This window comes from Harmonia axyridis, chromosome 3 (assembly GCF_914767665.1).
Source record: "Harmonia axyridis chromosome 3, icHarAxyr1.1, whole genome shotgun sequence".
In the NCBI taxonomy this organism is placed as follows: Eukaryota; Metazoa; Arthropoda; class Insecta; order Coleoptera; family Coccinellidae; genus Harmonia; species Harmonia axyridis.
Genome location: NC_059503.1, coordinates 16859147 through 16878267, shown reverse-complemented (window position 1 = coordinate 16878267; position 19121 = coordinate 16859147). Strand labels below are relative to the sequence as shown.

Genomic DNA, 19121 nt, shown 5'->3' with positions numbered 1-19121 from the left:
TACTGCAATGTTTCATAGTCTTCCCTGTTACTTGTTGCAAATCCTGTTGTTGTCCTCTAATGGCTTATCGACGTTCACCTCCAATCCCCATTTACCAAATTCTTATATCAACTTGAAGGTCATATATTCGATGTCGTCAATATCCTGTCCCCTCCCCTGAAATTTTCAGAGTTCACGTTTCATACAATCCAAAAATTAATTGAAAAAAACGGCCTTACGCAATCAAGAACCATGAGGGATTTAGGCCATACAATTGCAAACCACCCTTGCGATTCAAGGTGTTTCTTTATGTGTTTAACAACCGCTCATTTTAATTATTCCAATTATTCTACAAAGAAAAAATTAATCATAGTGTAAAATTTGCAGTGTTTTTATCTTATTCTAATTGTCCGCCTTGAACTTCATTCTCATCATTCCTATAATCTTGTAAATCACTATCCAACTAAGAACAGAAACAGATATACTGTTAGCCTATTATCTTGGTATTTGCATGTCATAATCCTTTCATAACGAACACACTAATTATGTTCAGTCTAGTGATGCATATTTCAATTATTGCGGGAAAGAACTATATGGAGAAGAATAATAATGAATTCCGTACAATAAAGATAATGTTCTAGTCATCTTAGAGTAGTAAAAATATTATTCAGTACCTAGTATTTATTAGGAAAAAGCTTTCAATAAAATTGCATTGAGAAACACTACATACTTCACATAATGCTTTAGTTTCTCACCTAGGAGAGCATACTGTCCAGAATACAAGCGGTGGAAATTTCAGCTTGTTTTTATTTCACAAATTTCTCATTTATTTATCAGACGTCAAACCCATAGGGTCATAAACATAGATAGAGGATGTGTAAGCAATTTTTGCATGTCCCCAACATGGTTAGATTACGTTACCGGATTGTGATATTTTGAAATCCACAATTTTACTATAATATTATGAATGTATATTATATTGAATGAAATATGTTTATTTGAATGATTTTCGATTGAACATGCAAATTTCAATATTTGGAATCCGATATTTTTCCTAATTGTCGAATTTATAATAAGCAGAATATTTATTATTTTCTGTATCTACCTGCTGAAATCCAAGGTTTGGCAGCTTTTGCTCTCCTAATGTCATCGGTTGTTTCACGTCGTTTGGCGCGCTTGAGGTTTGTTTTGTGAGTGTCTGATATATTAAGGTATTTATTTCAATATATTTTGAGTTAATATGAAACGTATGGGACATAAGAAGTGCGTTCTTTGTGGAGAAACTCGCGAATTGAGTGAAATATCGTTTTCATTTCCGCACACCTCATGTCAAATTTGACAGTTCATGTTGGAGACAAAATTTGCTTACTGAAAATGACGTACGTATGTTTATTACTCTGAGGTCAAACCTAACATAACATATCAAATAGAAATTAGGGAACATAACTTCTGTGTCGGACATTTCCCTCAGTTTCGACTTTCCATAAAACTTTTCCATATCACTTTGGGTGTGTTGAAGGATTGGCGTTCCAAGTTCGCATGCCGAAGGGTTATAAACAACTGCGAGCAACCGACACTTATTGGTATTATGCAAAATGATCTCTGCCAAGGTGGTTGTAAATCAGCGGCAATTTTTGACGCAACAGGAAGTTACGATTAAAAAAATCAGAAAGTAGCGTGCTATACCGTGTCCAGGTGTAATAAACTCCAGACCTTCACGGGTGCTCTGATCCCTCTCAATTTAAATTATGTGGAACATCCTCGAACAACGACAGCCAATTATATCCTCATAGCGTAAATGATTTATCCAACTTTTAATGAGATCACACACGGCATGAAAGAAAAGACAATCACATTCAAAAGGTATTCAGGCTATTAAAAATTTAATTCTATCGAAGAATCACAATACCAACACATGAAAATTTATTTTAAGTTTGATGGAGATTTCCGTTATTTCCATTAATGAACCTATACAATCGTCCAGGAAAAATTTAAGTCCATTCACTTGGTTTTATTCAAATAAGAAGTTTTTGAAGTGGATCAAATCGTATTGAGCAAAATGTTGTCCAAATATTAACCTTCGAGTTCACGACACCCATTCAATCCAACACTGAAATCCCTGATGACATGACAGCATGACGAATATTTCGTTTCAACTGGGCTAGGGAAGTTGGTTTACTAACGTAAACTTAGATTTAGGGAAACCTTACAGGCAAAAGCCAGGACCTGGAGTTTATTACAATTTGCCTAGAACAATTTTATTAGCTCGAGGCAGAGACACCTGGACGTGTGTGAAGTTGCTTCATCCTGCTGCAATCATGGTCTTTGATTATAGCATCTTCATATTGGTACAAAATGTCGTGAAGCGATGATCTATGCATATTCAAAGAACTTGCATACTTCCGAATGGAGAAGTCGGGATCATCACGTTCTCAAATACCTTCAGTGCCTAAGTTTTGGTTTATCTGACGTTGAACCGGTCTCCTCAAATTTTTTTAACCACTTCCGAATGGGCGAAATACTTGGTGCATCATTTGGGTGACGATAACCTAGAATATTGGATGAATTTTTTTGCTCTAAAGTGACAAAATGACCATTTTTGTGAAATTCGCATACGCACAACGCGGGATCCGCTCCCGAGAAACGCTTCAAAGCGAATAAATTCCCAATATCTTGTCAACTGATTGGCATATACTCCACGCCTCACCGAATCGTTGCGTTCACGCAGTAAATTAAACGAATATAAACACCCTTTTGAGACACCTTGTAGGTATTTGACATATGAATTTTTTTGTTTATAGAAAATTTTTCCGTATAAAGAAGGATCTGGTCTAGAATTCGAGTAATTGAAAATAATCAGACGATAATCCTCAAATATAGAAATTATAAAGTCCGAAGTAAATTGCTAAATTGGATTATCCTTTTTTGATGAAATTCAGTTCTAACAAGAACGTGAAATATACGATTTCAGTTGAAGAAATTTACATTTGCGGTTGTACAATGCGCATTCAGGAGAGCCGAAATTCCTCTAGAACTTCTCATGGCCTCACCTAAATTCATTTCAATTATCATCAGAATCGAACTAGTATAACGCAAGTTATGATCAAATAAGAATATCAATAACAAATTTCATAAAGATGGAGACAGGCAGGAGAAGTGATATGAAGCACATATTTCTATTATCTGTGGTGTTTAGTTTCTCTGAGAACATTTTTTGTCTACTAAGGAAACTTTTACTTATCAAAAAATTCGAAATGATTCTCTGCGTTCCGTTCAAGGCCAACGTTGGGCAAGGTCAATATATAGAGGGGTGATCACCCTATCACGCATATAAACGTCACTTTTGTGAGGACTTTTGCAGAAACTAAGACACTACAGGTTTCAATGCACCAACCTCTTGACTTCAAGCATTGACCATAGAAGTACCTCAATACTCAGTTCTCCAAGTCAATGGTTTCAGCTTCACCTAATGCACTTCGAATGAAATACTAAGTTATTTATTATACAAGGGAAACATTATTAGTTTTTAGCTCGAGGCTGTGCTGCCTCCTAACACGAACTTACTGATTCTTTAGTATAGTTATTTTGAGTACTATGAAGTTGAAGAATGTCTAATTCCGATTGAGTAGAATCAGCGAAAGTAGCTCCTCAAAAATTATTACCTACTAAATCTCGGAAAACTTAGGAAATCGCGTCTTCAAGATTCATTAAATGGAAGATGAAAAAGACGTGCAACTACGCCGAATTGCCGCCCCTCAAATAGAGGCGCTTCACTGTTTCACCCCTAAAGCCGGCCATGCATATCGAAACGGATATCAAATTCTCAAAATACAATAACTTTATCGAATGCCTATCGAAAACTCTAAAAAAATAACTACAAAATTCCACCACCATAAAAATCAATCAAACTCCCATTAGCCCTTAACAAACAGCCACTACTGAACAAATCGAGAGATGTGCGATAGTAACTCACCCTCACGATTATTCACGTAATTGATTACTTACAAATGTGTATTCTGAAAATGAATTGAGTGGTAGATATGGCATTACGTATGCAAATGTTATGCATTCGAATGTGAATTTTAGATGGTTATCTGCACCCCACTCTACGGGGGTAGGAATTTAATTAATCGGACTCGCCCTGTGTTTTAATCCCGGAAATTTAGCTTTCGTTCGGCTTCTATGAAGAGGAAATCGGATTATGCAATGTATTACATCTTTAGATCCTGTTTGGTTTTAGTTGGATGCGTGATTACTAAGAAATGAGTTTGATATTATGTTATATAGGTTAGTGCTGGCGTATTGTTATTAGTACTTCCGGTTAGTTTGCAATTTCTGAAACATTCAAAGCGTTTAATGGATCTTTACATTATGGAAATCCATTATCAAATTAAATAAAACAAAATAGTTTACACAAGAGGAGTTTTACTTCTGATAGTAGGGAAGACTGAAGAGGGTTGATACATATTTTACAAAATTGTTGATAAAAAATATGTGTTTAACATTTACCAATCCTATTATGTCAGAGTGAAATTTAAGAACTTCGCTTAAACGTTCAGCAATTTTTAATAACTGAAGATATAAATTTCAACCTTGATTGAGTTCTTAAAATTGTCGGTTCAAAGTGGCTCAAACCTCCCTATACATGGGAGGCTTGATACACTAAAAAGGAGGTTTGATACATTAAGGAATGAGGTACAAGCAATAATAAGAAATCAATCTTTTATTATCATAACACTACCTAATTGCTACAAAATTCGCAAGTAAACATTTTTATTTTACTGCACAGGCTGAACGGCACTCCATTTTCTGATTGATCTTTTTCATTTTAGTCCTCAGGATCGAAGTCATTAAACACAAAACTTTTTGCTTTTGCATTTCAGTTTAAAACATTTCTTTTTAGGTGAAATTAACTGTATCAAACCTCCATAGAAGACAAATTTACAAAATTTAGGACGTGAACATTTAGGATATTCGATTGAATATTTGTACCACTGGCGTATATGTTGTTAATGAAATGCAAATCAAGAATAAAGAAATGGATTTCGTTAGTTTTTGTTGATAAAGAGATGAAGCCTCACGTTTGTTATGCAAATTCTTACATGGAATATGTAGAAAACACACTTTAAGCTTAAAAACTCTTGTTCGTGACGCGATCGTTGCTAGATTTCAACATACACTATTTGTATCAATTGAAAAATGAGACCATATCTTCAATAAAAATTTCGAAATTCTCCATATGCAAAATAAAAGTGGTATAATTCACAAAATATTCCTTCGATCGAACAAACAGATGCAAAACCAAACCATTATCATTGTCGCATACCTTCCGATTTGGATCTTCCGTTTAGAAATAGCAGGCCGCAAATGCCGAATGTACCTTTTAAGTTTTTCACGTTTTGTTTAGTTTTCATGTATTTTTCGATCAGCCTCCAAATTTTATTATCTACATAAGTTTGTCTACAAGATATGTTCCGTATATAATATACAATTAACCTGAAGAAGCAACAGTGTCAGCGAAACAATTGTTTTCTAAAATAAAAAGTTTAGAGAAATTATGTTGTTTTATTATATTCGACGCAAAGCAAAAAATATAACGAGCGTTTATTGAAATTCGTGGTCAAGATTGCTGTGGAGAAATAAGTGTGGATTTTCTGTGATTACAAGTAGCTTAGCTTGTACCACATATAGTTCCCAGACTAGAAGTACGTAAACAAATGTTAGTGATATAGTTCAAGCTAAGCGCTACACAGAAAATCCACTCCAATTTCTCCACAGCACTCGTGACCACAAATATTAATGAACGTTCGTTATAAAGTAGGGTTATGGATGTGTCCTTTTATTGAACAACTTCATAGTGGAAGTATATTTTCTTCACAAAAATGGGAAATACTTTGAACTGTATTGAATGTATAGCAAAAAATTTGTGTGAGCTCAAAATTTACTAACAGTTTATTTATAATTCAATTAGATAAGTGAATTCGATAAAAAAAAATCAAAAATATTCAATTAATTCTTCCAAGAATCCGGGAAAATCAGATAATGCCGTCCTCCATCATTTGCTGCCCCTCAAGAGCGGGTCCTTGAACATTTTTTTTTCTTTGAAAAGATCAAGTGAAACAATTGGATAATGCGGATGAACCATTATTTTAAATTCAAATGGGCCTACGGCTACGCCCAACATTATTTAATTTGATATAAAAATGAAAAATATAATAATATAATGGAATGTGGTATGAAATAATAAAACTTCTTAGATTTCTTAAGAGTGATAAGTTGGATATGGTGAAATGAAATCCTTTCTCGTATATTTTGCATTTCATTTTGAGGAATTAATATTCTGATCGGAGAAATGAAAAGAAACAAGCCGCCCCAAGTGGCAATGAAATTCGGCAACGTTTAGGAGAACGAACGCCGTCAAGCCTGATAAGTGCATGTGTTGTTCTTAGCGTCAATAACTCTTTAACTGCACTATAAGGGGTCTAAGGGACTTCTGGCATAATGCGGCAGCTTTGATGATTTTTGATGTTAATTGAATTGGTCGGTATTCCTTCCTGTTGTTGCTGGCGACCGCCTACCCTATCTCCACCCCATCGACGGCCCTGAGTGTGTTACCAGTATTTTTTTTGCTGCTCCTTGTAAATTGAGGAAATGAAATGAAACTTGAGGATATCTACACAAGAATAATTCGGCTTTCTTTCATAATCGCAAATCTTATGAATTTATTAAGTTTCTTCCAACACAAAAAAAAAGAACGCCAGAAACGAGTTCCTATTTATCCTGAGAAAACTGTAAAGATTAAATATAATTCGACTAGAGTGAAGTATAAAAGTCAGAATACTAAATAAGTTTACTTTCGAAACAAACAGTTCATTAATCAGAATATAAATTAGGCAGCGAAATACCAGGAAGCGGAATAATTCATAAACTCTTCACAACGACTTCTCTGCAGAAGTTGGCTCATCGAACCGAGAATACACTCCCCGATTTACGCCAAAACACACCGAGACAGTGCATAGTTATTTCGACCTACTTCGAAGAAAGTTGAAGGAAAAAACGCCCTTTAATTCTTTCAGACTGAAGATATTTCGAGGAACTTTCCTTGTTCGACGAAATTATTGATTCGGAATTGTCTGACCTGAAAATGTATAGGCTGCCCTTCGAGAAATGAGTTGCACCTACATACATCAGTATGTAGTTTGCAGTTTAGTGTAGTCAGAGTAGTAAACATAGATACAAGGAGCATATGTCATTTTCAGTCCCATAGTGAATACCTAAATATATCAGAAATTCAGAAAACAAACTTCAAGCGAGCCTAACGACGTGAAACCACCGATGACACTGGGAGAGCAGAAGTTGCCAAACCTTGGATTTCAACAGGTAGATACAGAAAATAATAAATATTTTTGCTTATAATTAATTCGACAATTAGGAAAAATATCCGAATCCAAATATACAAATTTGCATATTTAATCGGGAATCACTCAAATAATTCAATATAATATACATTCATAACGATATATTAAAATTGTGAATTTGTAAATATATCACAATCCGACAACGTTGTCCAACCATCTTGGAGACATGTAAAAATTGCGTATACTCCCTCCATCTAGTCATTTTTAGAAGTGGATGCTCTAGAAATGAGTTGGTCCTGTGAGAAATCAACTTCGACGGAAGAAGATATTAAGCACATCCTTCCTCATGGCAATTGTCAAATTTCCTACGTTTAAGATACATTATATACAGAATCATATACAAAATATCAATTCCATATATTCCTTCAAGATCTTCAAAAAATCTCTTGGTGAGGCAAAACTCCATAAATATTCCTCAAATTTATTTGTGACTGTGTTTTGTATTTATGGGAATGTTTCCTTTGATTAGGGCATCGGAGTCAAATGATCAACTTTGGAAAGAAATGGTTGGGAATTTCAAAAATAATTTTTATTTCAGGAAAAATCTGTGGCGTACCATCAATGTCTGCCAAAATAGGCAGGTAAAATCACATACGAACGCCACTGGTGGAAATTGAAAAACAATACATTCAAGAATGCCTCTTGATTCATAATACATGTATGACAAATTTCATTAAAATAATTGAAGCAGTATTGCATATATTAACAATAAATAATTTCTGAAAACTGTACCACACTGTATCTCAAAAGGTAACACGTTTAGGACATATGTTCATATAAAGTGTGAGCCCAAAAATTCCCCCATAAATATTGACATTCAATTAGGAAACATCCTGTATAATTTTAAATTCGATAGAGATGCTGGTTTCAAAATCAAAATGAAGAGAATAAAATTTCAAACGACCATATTTATAGAACCCTTAGCCCGATTATGTTGAGATGAATTATGCAATTTAATGAAAAAAGTCCAGTATGAATTTGGAGGATTCTTCCCAATTCCTCTCAAACTAAAATTCAACATTCCAATTTCAGATTGATATTCTGTATAAATTTTACCTAATGTGTTGGACGTAACTAATTCAGTGAACATATAATATAAGTGAATGAATTGTAGTAAGGAATTATGAGTTATTTAATTGGCTGGCTCCAACTTCATAACGAAAATATTTACCCCATAATCATATTACGAAGAGCATAACATTTTGTGGAGTATAGTCGGCGAGAATTTTAAGCACAACATAAAATTCTTCCTGGCAACCAAGGAAACTTGCCGAGCAATTCATACTGCAATAAACGGCAATAAAGTATGATAAGCAGACCCAAAGTTCTCTCATGTAAAATTTACATGAATCACCATTACGAGCAAGAGGTCTCTCTGTTTCTCCTATGAATGTGAAGAATATCTATACGATGATGTATAAACTTTCGGAGTTAAAAATAAATAGAAGAGACAATTGGATAAGCCCACATATTCATTCCAACTTTCGTTCTTGAGATTGTTAGTTATGACTAGTCGAATTCTTTCGAAGTAAGTATTCGCCCTGAATCAAACAAAATGAAATGCTGAGAAATGGATTCTGAGTTAGGTAGTGTTGCCAAATTAGATAGTATCAAATTTGATGTACTCCGTCTGATTGAAAGGTGTATGTAATAATGTAATAAGTTCAATCAATTTGGCCAGGTTCAAGATTCAATTAAATTCGATACTATTAGACATATAACTACAAATATTTTATATATTTAATTTATTCATTTATTTATATATTTATTTTCATATTTATTATTTATTTATTTATATATTTAATCAATGGTAGTAATAACATAGGATATTCCGTCTACCTTAGTAACTTAGGAGATAAATCAATCGAAACTGAGGAAACTGCAGGCCATGCTTTTCGATCATTCTGTTAATTCATACTACCAATAATTTCAAAACTAAAAAAATTTGAATGATGCAGTTAATTTTCATAAACATCGAGTATCGAGCAAAACATTTTCTGGATCTGTTTTTTCAAGAACTACTCCAGCAGTACAACACATAATGGAGAGTATATAATGCTTTTGAAGGATGATGAAAGAATCTTAAGGCAAAGAGGTCGGTGAGAAGTTTGAGTAATTCTCGAAGGATATTATTTGTTTGTCTACCACATATGACTTCAATAACATGATTTATTTCGTAGGGTAACGAATGGAATCATCTCAGTGAGATAGGTTTCAAAGATCAAGATATTATATCGCCTTGGATATGGATATCTATCACAGTCCTTAAGTGCCACAATACCAAATAGCGTTATAAATTTGACATCACATCTACTGAAGAAGCCCATTCAGAGATTGACGTAAGCCAGTCTATAAATCATAAAACAGATCAGACATGAATTGCTTTTATTTGTTAGTTAATGTTGGACAAAATCACACGTGTCGAGCTCACTGGAATCTAATAGCGCTGAGAAATCAGACTAAAGATAACATTTATTCAATTCTGGTTGCTTCAGTTCAGATCATGTTTCTAATATAATTTCAATATCTCTAAGAATAAAAATTGACCATTCTATAATCAGTATGAGGTCTGTTCATAAAAATCACACAAATTCTGATTACTTGAGCTTTTACTCACCTCTTCTTTCCTTCTCGAATTTTTTGATTAATATCTAAGTGGGGGAAGTATGTCCACCTGAAAAAAATTTTTTTTTAATAATTTCAGATGTTTTTACTCGAATAAATATTTTTATAATCATAATAATATGTTTTAAATAGGAAGTATCACAAGAGCATTTCATATAGATTATATAGTATAAAACGGTAGTTTTGCGGAATGATTCTCGAACCAGATGACGCTACCGTCAGATGATTCTCACGAAATTAAATTAAATTGTTGAAATACATTTTTTCATTACACTTCTACATTTCTGATATTGTTATAAAGGGTGTTTTCAGAAGGTGAGTTATCATTTTTTTAGGACAACATCTTTAGTTGTGTTCGTTTTGGTGAAAAAATAAAAGCATTCGATGGAGCGAAGAAAATTACATGAAAAATGTACTCCTACTCAAATACAGAAAATTGAGAAAATTTCGAGATATTTTAGTTTTTGTAGTCACATGATGTCAGCAGATTGATAACCATAGAAGTTGTTCCAAAAAAATTAAGATTCACCTCTGAAAACACCCTCTATACAATATCAGAAATGTGTAAAAACATCACTTTTCAATTTTTTTTCTACAATTTCAAAAATTAATATTATCTGATGGAAATATGGATGGATAAAAATTATTGATAAAATATCCCCATTGATTTTAATATAGGTAATCCAATTTGTTTTTTTTCTTAGAAAACATTGAGTGTGTATTCAAGGTTATTTGGAAAATTAATGGTTAGCAAATACAGAATTTGTAGTTTCATTTGCCGGTACATAATGAATAGATCTTCAGTCTGGACAGGAACCAAAGATTCATGCTAGTTCGTAGGCAATATGAATGGCTTTTAGGAGCCGTAATAAATGTCAGCAGCTTGGCAACAGTTGTGCCAGATTGGGTACAATAAAAATAAAAGGCAATTTATATGACCTAGGGAAATATTACAGACGACCGAAACGTGAATTCCAATTACGGCAATATATTCGCGCTCTAAATTTAAGAACAAGCTGTATTGTCAATCAGTAATGAAATAATGTTATAGGAAAAATTCAAGATCAGTGGCGACGCAAGCTTCAAAAATAAGGAGGATAAGGAGAGACCAGAATTTTTCAAAGGGGGATCAAGATTTTTGGGAGGAAGTCGAAAAAATCAAAGAATAAAGGGCAATAGAAAATATTATATGTATTCATGAATATTTCACAAAAACGAAAAAAGAATCATTGAACATTCAAAACAATTTTCCAATATGTCTCACCATTTGAAGTCTAATTTGTCGAAAAGCATCTCATTATCGATTTTTCAAAAATTTCAGTTTCAAAGATATTTAGTTTTTTCGACAAGAGTGCCTTTGAAAAACTCCAATTCTCCTCTATATCTCTGAAAGTATACAATGGACACGGAAGGAATTCAACCTCGAAATGAGGCATAACATTTTTGAAAAATCTGCGGCTAAGAAACAACGTTGAGAAATTTGTGTCCCATTCAAGAAACACCAACTAGCCTGAATATCTCTAAATGATAATTAATTTCTATGGATTGTTATGAAAATCATGTTAACATTAAACATTAAAAATTACTGCAAAATAAAAGTTTCAAAATTGTTCGAATATCTCGAAGAAAATACAAGATATAGCGAAATATTCGGAACATTAATTTTTCAGACACTATATCTATGATCTGCTTTCTCATACTTTATTATTTCGAAAAATGAGATGGGGGTCCTTCAAGATTTTCTCCCTTATAGTCTTATAGTTCTCGCGATGCTTTCAGAGAGAATGGAATTTGGGACATCCTGTATATAGCATTGTCAGAACAATAAAAAATTCAAACAGAATATCGTAAAATGAAACCTTTTCATTTCAGTAACAACAATTCTGCTTCATCAAGTGACTACAAAAAAGTCTCAAATGATATTAGATTCACAGCGCTTCTACACTAGAATCACCATTTGCAATCCAAAATTTCTCTCCATGTTGTACGAAAATTTCATGAAGAGAACATTCAAATTTTTTTCATCTATTTTGCAGTTTCAAGCGGAGCAAATCTACGATGAAAGTGACCAAATTAGCTGTGACGAGTTCATAGAACCCCAGTTGAGTCATTTTCCATTTGTACTCATTCCTTCTATACGAGAGGGACCAGGAAATATGTGGAATAGATAGAGACCTAGGTTCACTCGAGATTGGAGGTAGGATTGCCATTTCTGATTGCTCATAAAATTCACTGTCGAATCTCGGATTCCGAGCAAAATTGAAACTGGAATTGGAAAAGAGAAAATGATATCTCAGAACTGGGAGAATCGATGTTTTTCGTATCCAGTATGTTTTCATGAGCTGTCTCTTCGATTACTATGTACTGGCATATGGAAACATAAGAAAACATTCGTTTATCGGAAGAGGTAAGAGGGAAACCATTGAAGCATAAAACAAACTCACCGTTCGCATGAGAATTGGAATGTATTACTGTACTTCTTCTTTTTCCGGTGATAATGGCTGCTTGCACATTTGGGATTCGAAGAGGATTTGTCGGATAACAATCTTTTCATCACAAGATTAAGATCCCGCTTTTGTTTTCAAATTTAGGATTCAATCGGGTCAACACGATGAAGAACATATCTATACTTTGTAAGTTTTTTACTGCAATTGCAATTCATTTTTTAGAACTCATAATTCGTCTATAAATTCAAGAAAATGATAATAATAATACAATAATGTTAAACAAATTAGAGAATTGCTCAAGGAATCACAAAATATATATGTATCGATCTCAGATATCTAGGGATTATTCTCAATCTTTAACTTCTTCTTTACAATGAAATTGACATTCATTGATTCTCCTGAAAATATGCTCGTCTTCTTCAATCGAAATGAAACCTCTGATGCTGAAAACATTTATCCAAGTCATCAAACGTGTTTCATAAAATATCACATATCGAATCTCAAATATTTAATTTAAACTGAACAGTATTGTATACAGATTTTCAGGATATTTGGCACATGAAAAAGGTCGAGAAGCTTCTTGTTCAAATTTAACGTTCATGTTCAGATTCGAGGCACAATCACAATAAATTTAGCCTTATCGAAGAAAGTAATCAAACTATAACTTATCAGTCAGAGCAATGTTTACTGTTTTTTTCAAGAAGTTATCAAGTGTTTATGTGACTACAATTTTTCTTATCGAACAACACTACTCCTTATATCGCTCTATAAAATAATGCATCAATTTACGGTTAGTAACACATATAGGTACTAAACATAAGCCATGTTGATATGAAAAACTGAATTTGAATGAAGTGAAATATACTGCTGTATAATTTGCACCCGTATAGTTGTTACTTTCTTCTGTTATCACAAAATATATGTAAATATACTTAATTTCAAAATGAAATTATGAAAGACTGATAATGAGGCCCCTGCTGTGTTCATTTCAAAGTATATGCAAACCTAAATAACGGAAAGAAATTGGTTTTATGTAACGAATAAATTTTCATCTAATCGTGGGCATTTTGTTTTAGTTCCCTTCAAGAAAGTTGAATGATAGACGGGCAAGATATCATTCAAAATTGAAATCGAAATCACATGTTTGGAATTTGATTAAAAAACTAAAGTGTTAGCTATAGGGTCGTTTTTATTTTGGTAGAAACCTCATTAGTTTCAAATAATACATAATGATTATTATTATTATTCATCTTGTGCGAATTTTGACATAATAACATAAATGTTCTGTATCTGTGAAGAAATGATGAAAATATATGGATATCACAATAATTATTAATCATAACAATATTTTTCCAGAATCCTATATGTAAAATATATCGATATTGTATATTGTCTAGATAATTTTTTTCAAAGTTGAGAAGTATTGAGACTATTCAGTTATTCATAGTTCTAAATGATACGATTAAGTTTCACCCTTGAACACGTAGGTTTGCTGAAACTTCGGTATTTTCATGCTTTCCACCTATTAAATCTCATACACAGTACAACGGATTTATGGAGCAATAAAGGTCTTGGAAGTTAATAGTTAATTCAGCATCTCAATTTATCTCTTTTCGAGAAATATTCGCTGCTTTCCAGCTACCCTACTCACCTCATGATAGCGCTCCATTTTCCCTGCTAAGACAAATGTTCCAACCTTAATTCTACACAAGGATAATGTATCAACTTTATGCCTTCGAAGCAGAATTTGCTTTTAACATTAGGCGCCTAAATAACGCCCAAAGGATTTGATTTTTTATGTTGATTACTTCAATACGAGCTTCAATATGACCGTCAACTTGTAAATTATAATGATTGAACACTGGTTTCAGGTTTTACTTCGAAGAAAATATTCAGAATTTTTTTTATGAAAATATCCGTAAATTGAATTGTTTGAGATGGGTTTGATAGTTATTTCAGCGAGAGATAAGAGCGATGATACAATTTGAAAATTAAAGAAAAAACATATCTATATGATTTATGCAATGAGACACATCAATCAAGGATGAATTATGAAAAAGCGACAATTGGCCGAATTGCCGCCTCTCAAATAAAGGCGCTTGACACGGATGCATCACTGTTTCATCCCTAACCCCGGCCCTGAGTCAGTTGAAATATTCAAAACCTCATAGTGAATTTCTAACGGTTCAATCAAACAAAAACTAACTCAATAATGAAACGATAATCTCCAAATCAACGAGAGATCCTAGCTCTCTCGTGAAAGCTCGATTACTCAACTTCGGTCCGATTTAAATTCTTATATTTCTGATTGGTTTCATATTCCCTGCTCAGAAGCCTCAGTATTAAACACAGGTGGAGAATCAATGACATCTAGTCTTCCTGCAAACAATAGGCAAATTCGATACGGATCTGATTGGGTTTGGTGTCAGCCTTCAGCCGAAACTTCATACAGAACTCGCAAACGTTTTCCGTAATCCCTCAGTAACACAATATCTACGACTCGATGGCGTGCTTCAAGAAGCTCGAGAGATGGAAACAGAATACTCAGCCGCACAAGTCGTTTCACACGAACTTGAAGCGGATAGTGTGGTGGAGTTTTCGCGATTTCAGGTATCCACATCAAAGGAGGCCTTCCTGTTTGCCGTAGGTGCTGAGATAAAGAGCGCCACACAGCTCTAGGAGGTTGGAATTATGTATTAGAAGCGATAGATTATTCGAAGCTGGGATTCTCAAGTGGGTCTTCATCGGTCGAAGATTCGATTATTGAAATGTATTGCCATTTTAAATTTTGTTTCATAGATAACCCTAAAAATATAAGTTCGGCCTAAGTGACATCTATAGATTTAGTTGTAAAATAATGATACAGTAATTCATGATGATCACAGCATCTTAGTCGCGAAGTGAGAAGTTTAAATTGTGTTAGTCATCAAATCTTGAATTTGCTATTTGGTTTTAATCGTTAATTGAAATTTTCTCATCGAAATTATTGAACCACCCAAAAAGTTCGAAGCCATCAGAAATTTGTTTCTGCGAAAACGACTGGATCGAAAATTCGATTCATGAAGTTGTTATCTCAGAAATTATCCGTCATATTATTCTCTTTAAATTTTGTATCAACGGTAGGCAACGAAAATAGAGGCCATATATAATTTAAAACTAAATGAAAATAAAAACTTCGCAACCATAGAGAGATCAAATTTTCTGACAAATTTTGACCTAATTCAGTATAATCCTCATTTCAATCAGTGGAAGCCAATGGTTCTAATACAACCCTATTTTTGTGTTACCAGTTTTGATAAGAATTTCACAAGATTTAGTTTCTTGGAAATAAAAACTGCTATCCGGATAATGTGTTTTATTTTTCGACTTTTTTATGTTGTTTGTGTTCAGTGGGTTATGCCATTAATCATGGAAATGTATATGCTTCAACAACGTTTAGAAATTGTTGAAATATTTCATTTGTGAGTACTGAAAAAATATAAAAAGAATTCATGGACAGCATTATTCTGTTATGTATAATGGACTCACTACTCGACGGAGAGAAGACAAATTTGACAGTTAATTCTCCTTACACGATACAAAAATACCACTTGTCAGTTTATGGTGTTTGCATGATTTTTTTTTTGAAAATAGTTTCATGTACAAAATTACAAGATGAAATTCATCGGAAACACCTTTGGTCCTAGTTTTCGTTAATTGATTACACATTCAATTATTTTTCAAGTTTTATCATGATTGAAATATTTCTTGAGTGCAAAAAATTCATTCTCAAATTATGATGGCAAGAAGTCTGTTCAGTGAACTGACAAGTGTATTTACGTTTATTCAAAAGCATACTTTTTTGTTATTGCTAAATCATATAAATAAAATGGATGAACTTTATTTCCATAAATACTTGAAATCGCACATATTATGTTTCTATGTTGTAATCTCCCTGTTTCCGTACTCAATTTGATTCAGTTGAATTTGAGGTTTATTTTTTCTATACTTCAACTCCGATATAGATTGAGTGATTTTTTGTGTTTCTCATGTAAAAAGATTCTGTAATCTGTTTGAGGAATAAATAAATAAATAAAAAATAATCTGTTTGAGCAATGAATAAATAAAAAATAACGTTTTTTGGTAAAATACATAATCTTTCATACGGCAGTTTTTCGGTGAGTTAATAAATTACTCTGTATGAATAATTGAATGCGTTCCTCCCTGTCATTTTCAGGATTAAGATTCACCGTTCTAGAATAATTAGAACATCCAAAACGCAAAACCCGAATGAGGTTTTGCTAAAAGAATTGTTTCGTAATGAGAAACGAAATTATATTTTCTCGGAGCAAGTGTAGCAACCATATTCACTAATTCAAGAAATATTGTATGGGCTGAATGAGCAGCTATTTACCTTTTTTATCTCAACAAGATGAATGCGAAGCATTCATCGCATAGCTTAAATTCGGGCAATTATTATCCTTTTTGGAATTTCATGAAGGCATAATTTAATGTCAGAATTTTGCTCTGTGGGATTAAAAGGTTTAAAATGTTACCCACTGTGAGTTATCTGAATAAGTTGAATATTCTCTCGACGTGAATGTATTCAGGTTGAGATGGGATTAATTACTTTCGTTTCTTGAATTAATGAAGAGCAACTAGACGTTTTGTACCAATTCGAAAAGTTTTCATACGTTTTTCGCGAAAGATCGTACAGAAACTGTAATTGAAAAGAAGTATAAATTTTTTTTGGGTTTTGACTCACTGATACTCCGAATAATATTATTATACTTGGAGAATTCTTAACGGAGTAAAATACAAAACTAAAACTTCAAGAGCTGAATCAAAACTTTGCTCACATTCAATGTGAGTTTTTCCCCTCTTTTCTTTAACAATTCTGATCTAATCGTCTCGAACAAAAATATACTATCTGCCAAAATCAATATTTAAAATCTGATTCTGCTAAGAACACCTTTATGATTTTTTATGATTTCTGCCTACTTGATTTCGAAAGATCCCTAGAGTTTCAGATGGCGATTACATCGTTTATTCTTGACATTTTAGACGTGGTGAATTCTAGCCAAAACAACAGGGGACTATCTCAAGATGTATGAAACAAAATCGAATACACACACTAGGGTTTCTAGGCATCTTAGTCATAAATAAAACATTCATGACTTTTCTTGGTTGTTAAAGACAAAATTCACTTTTACATCTCACAAAGACTGCCAACTTGTCTTTCAATAGATCTCGCCCTTTGTGCTATTTCTAATGTAGCAAAATATCAAAATTAATCTTTTATACTTTAACACAAGTATATTAATAATTATTTATTCTCTTCATTCCAAATGAAAAAAATTGATGATGTAAAAGGTGAAAAACATTTATGGTTTTCAGGGCTATGTTTTGGGTTCATTAGATATTAAAAATAACATTAGTCAATGGTATTTTTAGAAAAGAAACTGTGATTGTATAATTGGGATGACAGCACTATGTTTGTTCTTTTCAAGAATAACAATGATGTCACTCGAAGAATTTTATTGTCATACATGAATTTCATCAGTTCAATTCAATTTTTGTTATTTCGAACGACAGCTGAGGCTACTTGAAATTTGAATAACGTAAAAGTATGAAAAAAGTTTCTTCAATAAGTTTCATACATCAAATGGAACACAGGTTTTTACGATTCAATGATAGGTGTCCATTGATGAATTATATTAAGAGATGATGACGAAACTATATCTTGATGATTGTGTCAATAATATTGAATTTTTCAAGTGATAGACAAACAATAACATGAAAGTAAAACACATAGGTGGAATAAGTAGCTACAAAAGTAGCTCATGAATAATGTATGCAATTTTTTTCTTCAGATGAAACTGAATTTATTCGTGAATACTGTTCCGAGTTGTTTGAATCGATAGAGCAAAACTAGAAAACTATTCGAAAATCTGCAAATCTGTAACCATTAGATTGTTCGAATTTCCTTAACTCTGTAAGTATAGGTTTGAAGAATTGGTTTGTAGAATTTTATTTCATCAATGATGTTTTTTTTTTTGAGTCCTGAGTTTCAATTCGAAAAACTTTTGATTACCATGCATCGAGCTCATGTCGCTTACGAGATAAGTTTTGGATGACAGAATGTAGTTTTTGGATTATTTGGATTCCTGCCACGTCTTTTCTGCAGATCACTATGATCATTCAAACTGATCTAGAAAAGGATATTGAGTCGTCTTCACTTTTCTTTATTTGAGGCAGTGCAAAGCCTAACTGCACGATGTATATAACCCCTCCACTCCCTCTCTTATATTGCCCTCCACTGTACTTCAACAGCAACAAAACGCATGTTCACATATTATTTGTTAAAGTTAAACAGGCATGGTTATCTTGTTCAGCAGAACTGAATTCAATAAAAAATGTGTGGCATATCTGTATTATGTGGATTGTGGATGTGAGTAATTGAAGAGCCTACAGGAAACAACTTCTGGCTGTTGTTACTGGGTACCTACCTGAAGGTTCTGCTGGGAGGAACGATTGTAGGGGATATCTACAATATTTTTGTGTATGAATCAGAGTCTCGAATAACCTACAAACTGTGAAAATAACATCAAATCATTCTGCTCAGGTTTTCTACACTATATGAAAAACTAACGAAGCCAACAGAAATTCTATT

At 33.0% G+C, this 19121-nt stretch overlaps 1 protein-coding gene across 12 annotated transcripts in view; it reads right to left on the bottom strand.

Annotated features, from left to right (window-relative positions):
* LOC123677093 (fat-like cadherin-related tumor suppressor homolog) overlaps window positions 1-19121 on the bottom strand; it is a 439236-nt gene that overhangs the window by 326463 nt on the left and 93652 nt on the right. For all 12 annotated transcript variants that reach the window (XM_045613559.1, XM_045613562.1, XM_045613564.1 and 9 more), the window contains one exon: window positions 10015-10071. The gene's annotated coding sequence lies outside the window, so the exon portion shown is untranslated. The remainder of the gene's footprint in view (window positions 1-10014; window positions 10072-19121) is intronic.